Source organism: Nerophis lumbriciformis, linkage group LG16 (assembly GCF_033978685.3).
Source record: "Nerophis lumbriciformis linkage group LG16, RoL_Nlum_v2.1, whole genome shotgun sequence".
NCBI lineage: Eukaryota > Metazoa > Chordata > Actinopteri > Syngnathiformes > Syngnathidae > Nerophis > Nerophis lumbriciformis.
This window is the reverse complement of record NC_084563.2, coordinates 37,111,556-37,131,631: the sequence shown is the minus strand read 5'-3', so window position 1 is coordinate 37,131,631 and position 20,076 is coordinate 37,111,556.

Below are 20,076 nucleotides of genomic sequence, written 5' to 3'. Positions count from 1 at the left end.
AAAAAAAAAAAAAACCCAGTGGGAAGAAACCTAAGACAGAACCTAGACTCTGGGGGTGGCTGTCTGTCTCGACCAATTGTGAAGAGTGAGAGAGAGAGACTATATAGAGCAGCCACAGATAAGAAGTAACAAATAATTCAGATGGAGTACATCAGTGTAAATCAGAACTTATTCATATGCTACCTCAGTCCCACAATAAATACATGATAGTAATATATTTGTCACTTTACTTCAACAGTTCTTTAGTATACTTTAGTATATGTTGTTGTTGACGGAAATAGCATTCGTTGCTATGCGCTCTGTGAAATCAATGCGCCCAGATACAAAGTTGCGGTAATGCTTGGAATGACAAAAACATTTTTGAGGTTTTTTAGAGGACTGTATAGGGCAGGGGTCGGCAACCTTTACCACTCAGGGCCATTTTGACCAGTTTCACAAATTAAAGAAAACAATGGGAGCCACAAAGATCTTTTGAAATTTAAAATGATATAACACTGCGTACAAAGTTTTTTTTTTTGCTTTGTGCTATGTATAAACCAAAGGTCTCAGACACGCGGCCCCCACCTTAATATGAAAATTGAATGTTAGTGCGGCCCGCGAGTTTTATATGAATGGCGCTTGACAGCGTCATGCTTGGCAGACTACGAATTTCAGGGCAATTATTCTTTCGTACGTGCCGTAATGGTACAGCATTTAGCACCCACTACAACCAGCGTGCCGGCCCAGCCACACGTTGTATGGGGCTTCTGCTTGCTCATTTAAGTGACAGCAAGGCATACTTGGTCAACAACCACACAGGTTACACTGACGGTGGCGGTATAAAAAACTTTAACACTCTTACTAATAATGCGCCACACTGTGAACCCACACCAAACAAGAATGACAAACACATTTCGGGAGAACATCTGCACCGTAACACAACATAAACACAACAGAACAAATACCCAGAATCCCATGCAGCCCTGACTCTTCCGGGCTACATTATACACCCCCTGGATGTATCTAATTATCTGCCTCCAACACTACAAATGTAGCTTACCACCACCAAGTGTGAATTAATGATGGGATCCCACTTCTCTGTGAGCGCTTTGAGTATCTAACAATAGAAAAGTGCGATATAAAATCTAATCCATTATTATTATTATTATTATTATTATCCTAAATGGCTGTCAAAGTTTCCCAACTTCTCAGATTATATCCTCAGCCATCTACGTTCCATGTGAGAGGCATGATTTATAATTAACAATAAACTTCCAAGGAGCAGGGAAGCGAGGAAACAGCAGACCACTCAATGATGTAAACATTGGCACACACGGTAGTGATCACAGCGCTATAAATAGTTTGTGTGCGTTAGCACTTATAATAACAATATTACTAATACTTGGTTAACATTCAAGTTACGAAATATAAATGGAGAATTGTTGGGGCTTTTATCAGATTGTATAGGCAGAATAGAGTACCTCTCATTTAAATTCCCCAAAAAGTGCAGTTCCCCTGTAAAGTGTGTGCGTGCGTGTGTAAAGCATAAAACTCACATAAAATTTACTGCAACAAGGTTTCTCGAGTTGGAAGTGGATTTCCTGTCGGCTGAAATGTGAATAATTCTACTGACACAGATGACAACACATGATATAAATGTTCTTTTTACTAGTTTGAAAGTAATCATTAAAGATTTGTCACGTCTTGTCTGAGGCCATGTGACTTTTATCAGCCAGTGCGTTTCTATGTACTAAATTTGTCTGATTTGTCAAATAATTCAGTTATTATTATGAAGCCGCTCCGCTTGATGGATTGTTGGCGCAATAAACATACCAGTATTATTATGGTACGCGTATAAGGACCACAAAATGGCGCCAATTAGCAGACATATTACCTGGCGATGTGTTTTACAATATTATGCACTGTAAACCCGAGCAAGTTCAGAAAACTCAACATTTTTTAGGTAACTGATTACGTAAAATCTTTTAAGTTATCATAATAAATGTTTTGAGTTACAGTATACTTAAAAATTTGTGTTCAGTTGACTTAATTTATATTCTAAGTTCAATATAACATTTTAAATGATCATTAACTTAATATTTATGTCTTCGTCATACTTAAATGATCTGATTGAATACACTTATAAAAACTAAATTATATGGACTTGAAAAAAAATAACTGAATACAATGTATTAATATCAATAGTATCTACTCAAAATATTACACCTTTATGAACTCAAAATATTTACTTCTTGCCGACTTAATGTGCAAGATGCCCTGTTTTTAGAGAGCTGTGTTTTCTGAGAGGTTCTGTCCCCCAAAGACATGCCAAAAAAAACAACTAAGTGTGCAAATTCAGTTGTGCAGATTGTTGTGTACATGTAACTGTAGAACTAGAATCATGCATGTATGATTGTGCAAGAGAAACATCATCCATACAATAAAAGGTTCTTGACTAAAGTGTTACTGTCAAAATTTCAAAAATGTATTAGGGTATAAAACAGCACCTTAAAACCTACCTTTTAAAAAGGCAATAACAACTGTTACATTTTAAGTTTTTTATTTTCCCAGAACAGGCTTAGTAAAACTGTGAAATGTCGAATAACATTAAAGTGCAACACCTGGAGTCAAACTTTTTTCTTTTTCTTTTTACAAATATTTTAGCAGCCTATTTTGAATCATTGGGGATGAACAAACTTCCCTTTCTCTGCACTGTATTTTCTCAAGAGAGAAAAAAAAACTTATGAAAGCAGCAGCACAGACATCTACATTTGTGCAAATGAGGAAAATATAAAAACATACCAAATAAAACAGAATAAAATTTAATAAATAAAAGAAAATATAATATCAATACATAACTGAATCATCATTACAACTGAGGGCTGACTCAAATCAGTGAGGTCACGGAGGCAGTACAATAAAATTAACAAAATATTGACTTCTCATTCTAACCTTATAAAAAGCCCACTGTGCATACGCAAAAGTGCTTTCAACATTTTAACAGACATGTCTATCAAAATCAGACATGTTAACAGTACATGGCTGCAATAATGATGCTGATCTGAACAAAATGTATGCATGGTTAATGAGTGCAGGCATGCATTTCTCAGCTTATTTACTCCTTTAACAACTCATTTTTTAGGGAGAGTAGGCATGGCTTCAGTGCTTTGTTATCATCCAGACACAGCAGGACTTTCTGGATCAATGTGAATGTGTGAGTGAGTTTTTTTGGATAATCTAAGTGTAATGCATAGATTAAACCAAGCAGCACCACAAATGCATCAGCCAACCTGGTAAGCTCGCTCATAACAACTTCATCCTCTATCATGATGGATATGTTCTCCAAGTTGAAGCTGCTGGAACCAGTGGAGTCAGGGGCCACAGAGAGAAACGCCAGTGGTGTGTCAGTGGTCTCCATCTCATCTTCACCCTGCAAAACACAAGAAAATAAATTATAACCAATCCAGAAGGATGTCACACAATTCTTGTTTGTAGAGCCAAAACATACAGTATGCATAGTCCCCCTCACCTCCTCCTCATCTCCTCTCCTCCTCCTCATCTCCTCTGCTCCTTCTTCCTCCCCCTCTCCTGTCATTGTTTCCTCTCCTCTCCTTTCCCATCATTGTTTTCCCTCCTCTCCTCTCCTCTCATTCTTCCTCCTCCTCTCCTCTTCTGTCCTTCTTCCTCCTCCTCATCTCCTCAAATCTCCTCTCCAAGCACAGAGAGATCAGTCACTGTGTGTGTGAGAGAGAGCGAGTGAAGCATAACTCTGGCTGCAGAGACATACTTACATTACAGGTTTTGTAGAATTCAGTGTCATCCTGCCGGAGATACACTGGAAGTCCACGAAGAACCAGAGTGCGTCGCATGTTGATGTCATGTTCTTCCTAGATTGAGAAACAAGATAAATGCCAGCATGCCCAGTCCGTGTCACTGATGTAACAATGTACAGTATATGCTTCAGTTATGTTAAAAACAGTAATCTATCTATGATTCAGCAGGATGACTGACTACTATCAATGCACCTGTAATCTGCAATGACAACACATATGATCAGCATTGTCCCCATGAAAAAGTCAAACATAAACTTACCTCCAAGTCATAAATTCTCAGCATCTCTTGCAGTGCCTCTGCTCCCTTTCCAGTCCTTGAGGACTTCTTCCTCGATACTGTGCAACTGGTTTTGGTGTGTAGCGGTCAAGTTCACAGTAGAACTGGTTGCGTAGATTCACATTTGTAATACGATGAAACTCTGCAAATACCTGTACAGATATAAATACTTAGGTGTAAAAACAATGTGGAGTTGTCAGATATTTTCTACATGAAATGTTGAAATCAATTACTTTTATTAATCAAAACATACTATATATTTACCTGTGACTGCATTCGCAAGGCCGGCCAGTTCTCCAGGAATTCCCGCACCCCTGGACTTCCTTGAACAATGTGTTGCCGGCGAAGGGCAAAGGTTGTGTGCATACGTTTCTCTATCAGTATCTGGTCTCTCTCAGTCTTTTCAGTCTCGTGTGATTTGTACTCTCATTTCCTCCAAGGTTGCCTCATTCTCTTCACTGGGGAAGTTGGGCAGGAAATTCACCTCGGCTCTTCTTGCTCTTTTGATGTTGGAATGAGGATAGTCGTTTTCAGGGTTGGTTAGGCTCCTCTTGCCTGCATTGATGGAGACCTCCGCACAACCAGATCTGGCCAACTTTGTGCGAAAATTCCCCATCTTGAACTTCAAGGCCACCTTCCATCCATACCATCCATTCTTACTCCCATGTTCTTTGAGACATGGATGAGCTGCTACTAGAGCTTCAGCAGCCATAGCCACTTCCTTGTCATGTGAATATGGCTTGAAGTTGTACATTGTTTCAGCCATGTTTTCCAAGATATTGTGTTTTTGAGCTCTTGTTAATTTCAGTGTCTTCCCAGAACTTTCAAAGGCAGCATTTCCCTGGGCACATACATGCACAACTTCATAAGAAAAAGTTGGCACAGGGAAACAATCTGGCCAATTTTTCTCACGCTGTCTTAAAGGGGTATGCGGTAGAATGTCTGTGGCTGAGCTTCCAATGGAGGATACATCACTTTCCGATCTCACCACTTTCAGTGTTCCTTTTTCAGGGAGCTCCTGAATATCCATAAGAACACTGAGCTGCCCATCAAAGTCAGGGTCTTCATATTGAAGGGAAAACTCACAGTCCAGCCTTGGCTTAAACTTCTTTTGCATTGTATTCTTGAGCTATTCTACTGACTGTGGTCGCTCGGTTAGAATGAGCTTCATGGCAATATGTGTTGCAACACAAACACGGAGCACAAATTTCTGCGGAGCAGCCATATCTTGATGTGTTGATGCGCTGTAACAAAAAAACAAAACAGTTAGTAAATAGAGTTAGTTTCATTGTGATTAAGAAAAATCTTTGAACAAAGTTATAAGCCATTTACCTTAAATGAGCTGATTCAGTGTAGTAAGATGAACTGTCTTGGTGTTAAGAGCAGTCTTCCATTCGTTCTGTATGCAGAGAGAGGCAATGGGTCATTGAGCTCTTGTAGAAGGTGGACAGTCAGGTTCCCTGGTGAAAGCTCATATGATCTGAGATGCTCAATGTAATATGATGTGTGTGTCTTGCAAACAAAGACAATCTGGTTATCGACAAGGAGAATCTGTTCAATTTTGCTGAACTGAGGCAAGCCTCCCTCCTGTCCCACAGACACAAACATATCCACGCCATAATCAGTTCCATCAACATTGACAACTGATGTGCTGTAGATCATGCTGCTTTCTGTCATGTGTTCAACATATGCCTTTGCAACATCAGGAAGCCCTGATACCATCACAGATGAGACGCTTGATGTCTGCTGGTGGGGTTTGAAGAAGGATGGGGAACTAAGAGAGTATGCCATCATGTGCTGATGTCTGTTTGCTAGTGTTATTAAAACATTCTTGAAGTTTTGTGTGTCATGGACTACACGCTTGAAAAAGCGGTGTTTTCCCTCAAAACTCATTGTCCACAAGTGGACAAGAGGTCCATAACAACATATGAGGTCAGCATAATGTTCAGTGTAATGATACTTTGGTCTGAGTGTGAAATCAGGAAAAACTTCCTGCAGTATGTGTCGATGATGTTACGTCTTCGACGCATGGCTGCGATTGTCGTGTTCCTTCCAAGGCAGAAGACAAGCAGGAGGAGTGTGCAGGTAAGATTAAAGTATTTTTAATAAATAAAAGGCAGGACAAAAATACAAAACTGAGGACGCTAGCAAGCGTGGAGCTAAACAAAAACCAAAATGTCACCAAGGGTGAAAAACGAGGAATGCTGGAGGGCAGAATAATCTAAAGAGCGAGGAGAAAACCAGGGGAATGTAAATGTTGCCAATTGCAAACATTGACCCAGCAACTATTGCTGGGTGACAGGAAACTATAAAGAGGAGTGATTAACCAAAACACCTGGTGGGAACACTAATTGCAAAACTAAGACAGGTGAGGAGAATCAGTGCCCATGGAAACCAACAGTAAACAAGGAAAGAGGGTGCACCCAGGAAACAGACTAAAACAGAAACATAACCAACATAAATCATGTCATGATCCGGATCGTGACAGATGATCTTGTATCTTCATTTTCAAATACTGGATGGATTTGTCTGTAAACACTGGGCAAACCATCAACTCAACTATCTCCTTCAAATCCATGAGTACACACCATGCTCCATCCTCTTCTGGAACTTTACTACCAGTCATCAATGGAAGAAGTCTGAGCAAAGTAGCATTCTAATGGCCATTTCCACCAACTGTTTTCTTCACAGTGAAGGTCTTTGGGATAGGCTGAGGTCTGTCAACCTTGTCTGTGTGTTTGTATGGGAATGAGACAATTTTCCTGTTTAAATACTCCAGGGTGAAGTATTTATTATGTATAATTTTCCCAATGCACAGGGCCAGCTCTATAGGCACAATGCCCTCAAGAAGGTCATGCAGGATATCTGGTGGGAAGCCTGTGACTGTATGAAAATACTGTAGATCCTGCGTCAGAACACAGACTTGCTGAACACCACTAACCCCATGCAGTGCAGCATCAACATCAACATCATGACTGACTTTTGTACGCACACTGAATTCTTCACTACCAACATCATGAGCCTGAATTTGGTCTTTGGTAGCTGTGCAGAATCTACACACATACAGAGCTGTGAAACACTTTGTTAATCCATGAGCTGCAAGATTGTCAGCCACGACACACAAGACTGTTCCCTTTACAGCTTTACCAATGGACTCAATAAAAACACCATCTTGCTCAAGAGTTTGGATGTCTTGTAACAGAGGACCAAACAATCTTTCATATCCAACCCGCTGAACGTCAGACACCTTACATAATGCTGCTAACTGAATCACGTGCAATGATGATCTATATTTACTAGGCAGGTCAGCAAATACCCAGTAGACTGAACATAGTTTATGGATCTTCCGAGATGCTCCAAGTGGGTTCGCTATTTCAAGATCATCGATGTACAAAATGAGTGGTAGCTTTAGATCATCTGAGGAAGAGAATAATTAATTCTCCTTATAGTATGAGCCATCTTGGTGGCTCATGAAATGACCTTCCTGTGACATCTTTGTTTCTAGAATTTTGTCCAGAATGTCTGTATGTTTGAACATTTTCTGAATCATGTCAACAATAGGAATGTAGACTGCTGTGTGTCCCGGCTCCAGCACATACTCTACAGGCTTCACCACAGGGTAGGTTTTCCTTATTTTAGTTGAAGATAACTCTTACCTTTAACTGTGGCACTTACAAGAATGTTGCTTTCCGGAACTGCAGTAACTATGTCATCTAGAGCATTTTCACTGACAGAGATGCCATGATGTTCTAAGACTTCTTTAAGAGATTGTTTGACTAGAGGCTGGGATAGGGAAAATATTTGTGCCAGATGCTCCACTATGTCCTGAGTCGCCAGGTCAGACACATGAAGAATTGTTTTCATCTTTAAGAATAGCGACGCTAAACTTTGGTGCAGCTGCGCTCTTAAAGTGTCTGTGTCACACTGACTCTCTACCTCAACAGGGTCAAAGGTGTCTGTGCCGTCACACTGAGCAGGTCCCTCCTCAACATTTGCACCAGCAGGTTTGTCTGGTGTACCATTCATTTCTGCAGATACAATGTTCGTATCAACATCTGAACTGCCCGCATGGTTTCGGCTTTTGTGTGCATTGAAGGACGAGTACGCATTTGTACTGTAACTGCAGTTACTGTATGGACATACTACCATCTCATGATTTCTTAAATGACTCCTTAAATGAGAAAATAGTGATGCTTCAGAAAATGTCTGTTTGGTGCCACACAAGGGACATGTAAAAAATGCACTTCCCGACTGTGAACCATCAGTCACATTTACTCTGCTTGTATCACTATGACACCGAGACAAATTAGCTTTAAGTGCATTAAATGACCGGAAAGCACAGATGCAGTAACTGTACAAACATGGTACAGGGCTGACGCTTGAGAAGTGGTTATGGTGCAACTGATAATGCCTAAATAACTTTGGACGTGTGTCCAAGGACACAGAGCACAGCTTGCACTTCCAATCCATCTACCTTGGAATGGGGCAGGCAGACAATAAACAAATGTAATTTATTTCCAAATCATGGTGAATGTCATAACCAAAGGGTGTTTTAAAATGAACAAATACTCACCAATATAATCACACATGTTGCTCAAAATGACAAACTTTATTTCCAACCACTCTATGGTACTATAACATAACAGAGAGCACAAACAGTTTAATGTCACTTAAGATGCAAAATGCATATGATTATGTATAGTGTACTGTATTAAGTCGTCAATCCCTTATTGGTGAGGGTGACTCCGTTAAGCAACCCTTCTGAACATATTATGATTTTGCTTTTTTCTCCAATGTCTAATAATTAAAAAAAAACTTTCACATATGCAGTAACTGCTTTAATTAAAACATTTCACCAATATTTGAAACACGTCGTCCTCTGCATATTTATCAAGGCAAAGAACGGCTGTTTCCACTACGTTACCCTTAACGTTAACGTTACGTTGTTGACAGTAACGAAGTAACGTTAGCGACCTGGGCCTACAAACAACACTGACAATAAAGTAATACGCTTTCGTTTCAACCAGTTGGAAATATGTCGAATATCGTAGCATGTAACCTACACACATTCACAGAGTGTAACAAAAGATAGCCTAAGTTAACTGTATTGAACTTTTGAAACGTTAATTTACTACGTTACTCACCGGCTTCACGCGCGAAGCTTTCAAATTCTGGAGTCGGGGTCCCCGGAACACAAAACACAGATAAAAGACAATTTTACAATAGCACGGCGAAAAAATGACCGTCGTTGTGTGGGTTTTTTGACGAATAACACACTTTTTCCACTTTTCTTCGCTCCCGCCTCACCTCCCGCTAGCGTCCAGCCATCTTGATTTTTCTGGATACGTGCCCTAAACCGCTAGGGGTAGTGACGTCAGACATCACGCCCCCTCACGCACGCCCGTTAACTTAGACTTTTCAAGTTGAGGGACAGTGTTCACTTACACTTGCTAACCGCTGTGAACTCAAAACGCTATTATTCGTTAGGAAAACTTAATGTTTCAGTGTCGGGTGAACTAATTAACTCACTTTGGTTTAGTTGACGTCAATAGTTGTGAGTTTGTAGAACTGTTCGGGTTCACAGTGTGCAAAACCAACTTTTCTTACCCTCTGGTACCTGCTGATGTGTATTTGGGATCTGCATAAGTCCTGAAAATGTGTGCGTGTCCGCAATTGTAATCCGTGCCGACGCCGTAGTCATAAGCTTCTTCTTTTTCTCTACCTTCTTATGTGGCATTCATCTTCCACTGTTGCCATTTCTAATATAAAGTAACGCAAAGTTCTTACTTATATCTGTCAGTAGACTAGCTATCAAAGCGCTAAAAGCTGTAGAGGGTTTACATAATTCACTCACGGGACTTTAGTTATTAGAGGGTTCCGGTCGGACGTTTTTTCATGAGACACATTTCCGGCGTTTATGTTGCATTATTGAGCCACGGATGAGATGATGAGTTAAGTTATTGATTTAAGTAAAGTCTGCATGTCATTAAAACAGTTAGATCCATCTTTTGACACTTCTTCCACGCCCGTCCTTGCACGCTACACCGCTACAACAAAGATGACGGGGAGAACACGCAGTCGAAGGTGAGCCACGTAGGTAAGACCGCCCACAAAACGGCGCATCCTGAAGAGACGGTCAGAAAGCGACTTGAAAATGGTCTCTAAAACATAATCTATGCAACACTTTGACCAAAGAACCACCATTACATGTTATGTCGACCACAAGATAGTGTTTTAAATTTAGGAAAAAAATCATAATATGACCCCTTTAATGCATCTTATAATCCGGTGCGCCTTTTGTATGAAAAAAGACCTGAATAGACCCGTTCATCGGCAGTGCGCCTTTTAATCCGGTGCGCCCTATGGTCTGAAAAGTACGGTACTCTATTAAACGCCTAGGCAATATGGCAAACAAAAATCATCACGATTCATTTTTTCATATCATCCGATTTAGATTAATATCACGATTGTTTTATTTTTTTTTTATTAAAGGCGGTTTGTCCTGTGCAGAATTACCGCAGAGTACCGCATCCCTACTGTTTGCTACTGCAGTATCTTGTAAGAGACAATTCTGCTATGTTTGATGGAGGTAATATATGCTGACAGTTGACAACTGTCATTTTGTTCATATCTATGATTGTGTTTACTAGATGTGGAACGGTAAACGTAACCCACCCTGTAGTCCGTACCTCGACTGTAGGGCCACAGTTTTACTTAGTTTTCTGGAGGTAAAGACAACAATTTTTTTTACTCAAAGTTATTTTGTTGTTTTTGCTTGTCATCACAAACAGTCTGCAGCAAACAAAGTATCATTGGTGTACTGAATACTATAAGACTTTTATTTTAAGTTAATATTTACTAAACAACCCTTTCAAATGGGAAATTATTATTTGTATTATTTAATGACTTGCATACAGCACTGCTTCTCACCAGTGCTTTGGCAAATGGCAAGGGCCTGGCGGTGTTCTTCCAGAAGACTAGCTATAGCCGACATGTTGACTTCGCCGGCACCCCCGCCAGTATCTCTGGCGCTCCGCTTCGTCGAGTGAGTTGGCATTTTTTGCCGGTTGCAACTCCGGAGTAATATAACCACCCGCTCGCTGGTTCGTTGGCGTAGTTTATGGAGTTTTAAAAGAGTGGCAATGTTAAAAGTTGTGGGAGGGAGACTCAACACGTGTTTATTCCATCTTGCCCAAACCGGAAGTCCCGTATTTTAAGATTAAATTGTTAATTTTTTTTTTTTAAAGTAAGCAGCAAGTACAGTACAGTTAGTAGAAAAAAATGTGTTTTCATTACTGTGTATTTGATAGGTGCCATTGCCCCGGAATTGGACAAGGAAGCGATCGAACTGTGCCAAAACCAACCCTTTGGTCTAATGTGTGATGAAAGCACAAGCAGAAACACGGATAAAGTATGTATTTTGTATTTACACTTCTCTTGTAAGGTAATTTTGTGGCTGCTGTCAGTGAAAATTGCTCTCTAAATATATATATATATTTTTCGTTAACCAGCCATTCCTAATTGACATGGGATGCATCTGTCATCTGGTCCGGCTGGCCACAGGATGTGGCATTAGGGCTCTACGCCAGCCCATTGAAGACATCCTCAGCAGTATATATGCTCACTTTGACATCAGGTGAGCATATTGATATGACGCATGTTAAAAGAGAGCCTCTGTGCCACAGTTTGACAGTTATTGGATGTCATTTTGGGTCCCTGGCTTTTCATTATTTAACAATTTCTTTCCTATTTATTTAAAAAAAAATGTTTTTAACCTTTCTCAACTTTAGTGCCAAACGTTGTGAAATCTTCAAAGAGTTTGTGGAGTTCACAGACTCAGAAACTCTGTAGATACTTCGATACTGTGCAACCAGGTGGCTCAGCTTACTGACTTGCATAAACCGGGTGCTCAACCAGTGGGATGCACTGCAAGTATATTTTGCCAGTCATGAGGATGTGGAGAAGCCTGGCAAGGTGAAGATGCTGGCAGAGCATGTAACCAGCAAGAAGACAAAGTTCTTCCTCCTCTTCCTCTCCCAGGCTCTGAAACCACTGGCAGAGTTCAATGTTATGTTTCAGGTCAGTCAGCCAATCAAAAGATAAACTTAAATAATTATGATAATAAATAATGCTGTTATGGTTCTTGCCCGGAAAAGGGTGGAGTGCCATCTCCGGGTTGGGGAGGAGATCTTGCCCCGAGTGGAGGAGTTCAAGTACCTCGGAGTCTTGTTCACGAGTGAGGGAAGAGTGGATATTGAGATGGACAGGCGGATCGGTGCGGCGTCTTCAGTAATGCGGACGCTGTATCGATCCGTTGTGGTGAAGAAGGAGCTGAGCCAGAAGGCAAAGCTCTCGATTTACTGGTCGATCTACGTTCCCATCCTCACCTATGGTCATGAGCTTTGGGTCCCGACGGAAAGGACAAGATCACGGGTACAAGCGGCCGAAATGAGTTTCCTCCGCCGGGTGGCGGGGCTCTCCCTTAGAGATAGGGTGAGAAGCTCTATCATCCGGGGGGAGCTCAAAGTAAAGCCGCTGCTCCTCCACATCGAGAGGAGCCAGATGAGGTGGTTCGGGCATCTGGTCAGGATGCCACCCGAACGCCTCCCTCGGGAGGTGTTTCGGGCACGTCCGACCGGTAGGAGGCCACGGGGAAGACCCAGGACACGTTGGGAAGACTATGTCTCCCGGCTGGCCTGGGAACGCCTCGGGATCCCCCGGGAGGAGCTGGACGAAGTGGCTGGGGAGAGGGAAGTCTAGGCTTCCCTGCTTAAGCTGCTGCCCCCGCGACCCGACCTCGGATAAGCGGAAGAAGATGGATGGATAATGCTGTTATCATTTTTTTTTATAACTGATCATAATCATGTGTTTTTAGGCTGAAGGAGTGATGGTTCAAAGGGTGCACCAGGAGATTTCTCCCTGCCAGCCTTATTGCTGATGTCCCACTGAAGGACATCAAGTTCAAGGATGCCAGCCTACAGTTGCCAGACAGCAAACTCTTTCTTGGAGCAGCTGCATAAAGCCTCTTGGAGGACAACATGGATGAACTTTCCTCCTCTGTCCCAATGATGATCAAGTAGTAAAAAAAACTATTCAAGATGGCGGCACCCTAACGGGCTGCGGCTTGCAGACGCTCATGGTAGTATAGAACAATTTGGCAAAAATACCGGACAATTCTTTCAATTTCATGGCTGGCTTACAGAGTGGACACTCCGTGTTCACATATCACCGCCAGACCCAGGGAAACCGGGCCGCGGTTCGACAACAGGTGCAGCATATGGAAGACGCTCGCAACAACAAATCGATGACATCCGTGCTCATCTACTAGACCTGGGATGCAAGCCTAGGCATTTGGTCGATACCAGCACAGGAGCACTGGGCCCCGTGAACAGTATAGAGCTAAAATTACAAATAACACAGCCGCTTCCAAACAACGAGCTCCAAAGATGTTTCAAACTGTAAACCATGCACAAATATTATGGGACCAAAATTCAAAGCCCAAAGGAATATTTGGGGGTCACCTTAATATTAGAAGTGTTGTCCAAAAGACTGAACATATCCAGCAGTTACTGTCAGACTCTAATCTGGATTACTTTCGTCTATCGGAGACATGGTTAAAACCAGTGTTGGGACTAACGCGTTACTACTGTAACGCCGTTACTATCGGCGGTAACTAGTAATCTAACGCGTTATTTTTTATATTCAGTAACTCCGTTACCGTTACTACATGATGCGTTACTGCGTTATTTTGCGTTATTTTTTATGTAGTATCGGCTAGAAACTGAGAAGATCTGAGTGTTGCAACGCTGCTGAAGAGGCGACAAAAAAGAGGCGCGCCGCGCGCTGTCTGTGTGTACGTGTGTGTGTGTGTGTGAGTGTGTGTGTGTGGGAGGGGGCGTGTCTGTGTGTACTATCAAGACGTCATGGCGAACCCCGAAGTCGAGTTTCTTAAAATGGAGATATTTTCAGTACGTTTCTTTTATCGACCACAAAGAAAAGAACATTTTAGTTGAATGTAAGTTTCAAATATGCTGAAACAGCGACAAAAACAACATGCTTCGACGAAGCTAGTGAACACACATCCACCTCCAACAGCGGCTGGATTTTAATGAGGCACTGCACACTGAAGGTACACACACTCTGTCAATTCTCTTATATACTCTTTCATTTTAAACTTTTAGAGTGTTTGATTATCACATCACTCTAAATGTTTAGACTATAAAGTTCACAAACCTAAAGAGGGATACTAGTGGGCCAGGCTAATATTTACTTTTCTCTAAACTAAGTGGGGAAATGTGTAGAGTGTTCTGGGCTTCAGACATGATTTTATTTCAGAATTCCTTGAGAAAACGCCTGGTTAGGCTTTATGTATGTAGTGTGTGCCTTTCTTGTTTTACAGCTATGTTGTTATTATGCTGTTTGTTACTTATGTATGTTAAGTTGCAGCTATTTAAAATAGTTTTGTCAATTTGTTCTGGTCTGAAACAAATTGGCCCTTTAAAACATATCTTTGTCTTTGTGTGTTGTATGTAGAGCACATTGCTTAGCAGAGTTCAGTGATGCAAATGCATGTCAAGTTTATCAACAGATTGTATTATTCTCCAGTGCAATAACAGTACTAAAATGAAGGCTAAAAGGGCATTAAATGGGGCCTTAAAAAAATAAAAAAAAAATATATAAGTAACTAAATAGTTACTTTTCACAGTAACGCATTACTTTTTGGTTTAAGTACGGTAACTGAGTTAGTAACTGAGTTACTTTTGAAATAAAGTAACTAGTAACTGTAACTAGTTACTGGTTTTCAGTAACTAACCCAACACTGGTTAAAACCTACAAAACCTTTTGCTCTAATGTACAAGATTTACAGAAAAGACAGATCAAGTGGGAGAGGGTGAGGAGTTATGATTTATGTAAGGGAAAACATTAAAAGTGAACACATAACCCTCCCAGTAGATAATCTTGAGTGTGTTGGAATTAAAATCACATTGTCCTCAGAAATTTATTTCAAGGTAATTGTAGCATACCGACCGCCCACAGCTAAAGACATTTTTGTCAATTCATTTTCAGACATCCTCAAACAGCCCAGTATGAAAGAATTGATCGTTATGGGGGTCTTTAATCTGGACTGGTTAAATAAATTGCGTAGAAATAAATTTAAGGATATTACAAACCCCGTTTCCATATGAGTTGGGAAATTGTATTAGATGTAAATATAAATGGAATACAATGATTTGCAAATCCTTTTCAACCCATATTCAATTGAATGCACTACAAAGACAAGATATTTGATGTTCAAACTCATAAACTTTATTTTTTTTTTGCAAATAATAATTAACTTAGAATTTCATGGCTACAACACGTACCAAAGTAGTTGGGAAAGGGCATGTTCACCACTGTGTTACATGGCCTTTCCTTTTAACAACACTCAGTACACGTTTGGGAACTGAGGAGACACATTTTTTAAGCTTCTCGGGTGGAATTCTTTCCCATTCTTGCCTGATGTACAGCTTAAGTTGTTCAACAGTCCGAGGGTCTCCGTTGTAGTATTTTAGGCTTCATAATGCGCCACACATTTTCAATGGGAGACAGGTCTGGACTACAGGCAGGCCAGTCTAGTACCCGCACTCTTTTACTATGAAGCCACGTTGATGTAACACGTGGCTTGGCATTGTCGTGCTGAAATAAGCAGGGGCGTCCATGGTAACGTTGCTTGGATGGCAACATATGTTGCTCCAATACCTGTATGTACCTTTCAGCATTAATGGCGCCTTCACAGATGTGTAAGTTACCCATGTCTTGAGCACTAATACACCCCCATACCATCACAGATGCTGGCTTTTCAACTTTGCGCCTATAACAATCCGGATGGTTCTTTTCCTCTGTGGTACGGAGGACACGACGTCCACAGTTTCCAAAAACAATATGAAATGTGGACTCGTCAGACCCTAGAACACTTTTCCACTTTGTATCAGTCCATCTTAGATGAGCTCAGGCCCAACGAAGCCGACTGCGTTTCTGGGTGTTGTTGATAAACGGTTTTTGCCTTGCATAGGAGAGTTTTAACTTGCACTTCAGATGTAGAGACCAACTGTGGTTACTGACAGTGGGTTTCTGTAGTGTTCCTGAGCAATTACACATTACTCCCGAACTTTGCTGGATTTGGTATTTACTAATAAACCTGATAGTAAATTGTAAGTTTTTTTATGCTAACAGTCTTATCAGACCATAACATCACACTGATAACACGGAAATTGTTAAGATTTAGGCATCACAGCCAAAAAGGTACACAAAAGTGTTTGCCCTATATCCCTAAAAAAGACCAACGCTTACTAGAGAATGAACTTAGAACTGTCCCATGGAGTGACATAAATTGGATAAGCACCGGACATGCCGGTGATGACTTAATGACAAAAATCAAAGAGATTATCTGTAAATACACAAACAAAACCCAGAAAGAAAAGTGCTAAAATAAAAATACCTTGGATTAATGAAACAAGTTGGACTCTAATGAAAAATCGAGACTCAGCTCTCAAAAGAGCAATTAAAACAGGTCTAAAAACGGGTCGTATGATTTTAAAAAGTTTGAGGAACAATGTTACAATGCTGCTGCGGAAGGCTAGAGCTGACTTTCACTTAGAATTAATCAAAGCTGCAAAAGGGAACATTAGACTGTTTTGGAAAAGCATTGACAAATTCACTGGAAGAGAGCAAACAAGAAACAACACAATAATATTAAATATCAATGGCATTACTGTCACAGACGGTCTGGACATAAGTACCGTATTTTTCAGACTATAAATCGCTCCGGAGTATACGTCGCACCGGCCGAAAATGCACAATAAATACGAAAAAAAACATATACGTCGCACTGGAGTATAAGTCGCATTTTATGGGGAAATTTATTTGATAACACCAAGAATAGACATTTGAAAGGCAATTTAAAATAGATAAAGAATAATGAACAACAGGCTGCATAAGTGTACGCCATATTACGCACAAATAACCAACTGGGAACGTGCCTGGTTTGTTAACGCAACACATAATGGCAAGAGTCATTCAAATAACTATAACATATAGAACATGCTATACGTTTACCAAACAATCTGTCACTCCATCCATCCATCCATCTTCTTCCGCTTATCCGAGGTCGGGTCGCGGGGGAAGCAGCCTAAGCAGGGAAGCCCAGACTTCCCTCTCCCCAGCCACTTCGTCCAGCTCTTCCCAGGGGATCCCGAGGCGTTCCCAGGCCAGCCCGATCGCTAAATCCGATGAAATCTTCCTCCTCGGTGTCGCTCCTGGTATGCCCCGCTAGCGTCCATTCTTTCTGCTGCTCAATCGCCGTTTTCTGGTGCATATTTCACTACGTCCAGCTTGTAATCTGCAGTATATGATTTCCTTTTCGGTGCCATTTTAGTTCAGTGCTTCTCAGTTTTTATAAGTTGTCAACGTTGATGTGATCCATTTTAATAGCTCCGGCAGTCGCGTATAGCATATAGCAGTTTGCCAGTAATGACAAACTATGTATATTTCTATTTTTTTTACAGAAAAATACCAAATTAATTATACATAGCATTTTCTGTTTTCTTAAATTACTTTCAAATTTATGTAAAATGACAGTAATTATCTTTCATTAAATATGTAGCTTGTTACATAAAAGTCTATGTTCATACTAACAATCTAAAGGTATTTTTCTGCAGAACTCATACTTGCCAACCTTGAGACCTCCGATTTCAGGAGGTGGGGGTTGGGGGGTTGGGGGCGTGGTTGGGGCGGGGCGTGGTTGGGGGCGTGGTTAAGAAGGGAGGAGTATATTTACAGCTAGAATTCACCAAATCAAGTATTTCATATATATACAGTATATATATATATATATATATATATATATATATATATACAGTATATATATATATATATATATATATATATATATATATACACATATATATATATATATATATATAAGAAATACTTGACTTTCAGTTAATTCTAGCTATATATATATATATATATATATATATATATATATATATATATATATATATATATATATATATATATATATATATATATATATATATATATATATATAAATAAGAGAAATACTTGAATTTCAGTGTTCATTTATTAACACATATACACACACATAACACTCATCTACTCATTGTTGAGTTAAGTGTTGAATTGTCCATTCTTGTTCTATTCTCTGTCACTAATTTTCTAACCATGCTGAGCACCCTCTCTGATGATGCATTGCTGTGTGGCACGGACAAAAGTGCTTTAATCAAATGCACTAGAGTCTGAAATCTTCCATCTCTCCCTAGCATGGCCCAAAACCGGTCAATCTTTGCTTCCTGGGGAAGATCTTCACTGCCAAGCACTTGGTAGTCCACTACTTCTTCCCGGAGGCTATCCAGGTCCAATCGCAGCTGTGGCTTGGAACTTACAAGCGTATTTCTTCATCTTACTCTTCGTTGGCGTCGCCATGACTGTATCTTCCTCGTTCTTCTGCTTCGTCTCCTTGTTGTGTGCGCAGTTGTGCACTGCACTCTCTAAAAGCCGTAGATGTTATTGTCACATACAGTAGATGGCAGTATTGTCCTGTTTAAGAGTATCACAACAGTGCTGTTTACGGCAGACAAACTACTTTACGGTAGACAAAAACGTGACTGCTGTTGTTGTGTGTTGTTACCGCGCTGGGAGGACGTTAATGAAACTGCCTAACAATAAACCCACATAAGAAACCAAGCACTCGCCCTCGATCATTCTACAGTTGTAACGTGATTGAGCAGGCACGCTGTTTATATTGTGGGAAAGCGGACTCAGGTCCGCATGGAGCTGGCCTCCAGCTCCGCCTGAATTTTGGGAGATTTTTGGGAGAAAATTTGTCCCAGGAGGTTTTCGAGAGAGGCGCTGAATTTCGGGAGTCTCCCGGAAAATCCGGTAGGGTTGGCAAGTATGGCAGAACTGTTTGCTCGTCACTTTATTGAAGGTGGTTGATTTTAATAATTCAGAAAAAATCTGTAAGATAATGGTATTTTTCTGTGGAACTGCCAGCATTGAAAAAAGGTATTTTTCTGCAGAATTGTTTGCATCGTCACTTTATTAAAGGTGGTTGATCTTAATAATTGAGTAAAAATCTGTAAAATTACGATATTTTTCCGCAAAACGTTTCATGAAAATTTCTGTAAATATAATGTTTTTGATCATTATTTGGTTTACAATGTTTTACTTTAATTTTATGGTTTTCGTTTGGCAGCCGTAGCTACCAGGAGATGACCGTTTTTTTACAGAATTTTTTTTTTACAGTGTATGTAACCAAAAGGAATTGGGTGTCAGGCTATGTGTAGTACTTAACTGGAGGGTTTTACCGTAAATGTTGGAGGTGCGTGTTGAGAGGAGCGGTGCTGTCAGACAAGGGCAAGGCAGGCAGGGTTGTCCAGGGGCGGAAGCGTGGTCGAGAGGCAGGAGCGAGTGGTCGTAGTCCGGGGGCAAGCGAGGAGTCGAGAACCAGGAAGCACGAGGGAGACAGGGAAGATCCAGGAGCACAAGACACACAGCTTGACTCGGGGATGTACACAAGGAACTGCGGGGCGAGGAAGGACACGACAATTAACGCAGGGAAAACACAGAGATCAGGATCAAAAGGCAATGAGGGAGCTGGAAACGAGCTTACGGTACGATGTACAAATTGCTGCGTTCTGGCAGTTAAGTAGGCGTCCCTCTCATCAGTGCCAGGTGTGTTGATTGCAGATGGAAAGCAGCTGCCCGCCGCAGCATGAGTAACGCGCGCGCTAGCGCACTTGGAGGTGCGCTCAGCGCGGCTCACAGATGATTGCGCACTGATGTGTGCCCCGGCCGTGACATTGGCTTTAAAAAACATATCAAACAGATGTGCCGGAGTCTTAAATACAACATAAAAATGTTCAAATGTATCAGGAATTTGTTAACACTGGAGGCAGCTCAAACTTATTTTAATGCAATGATTAT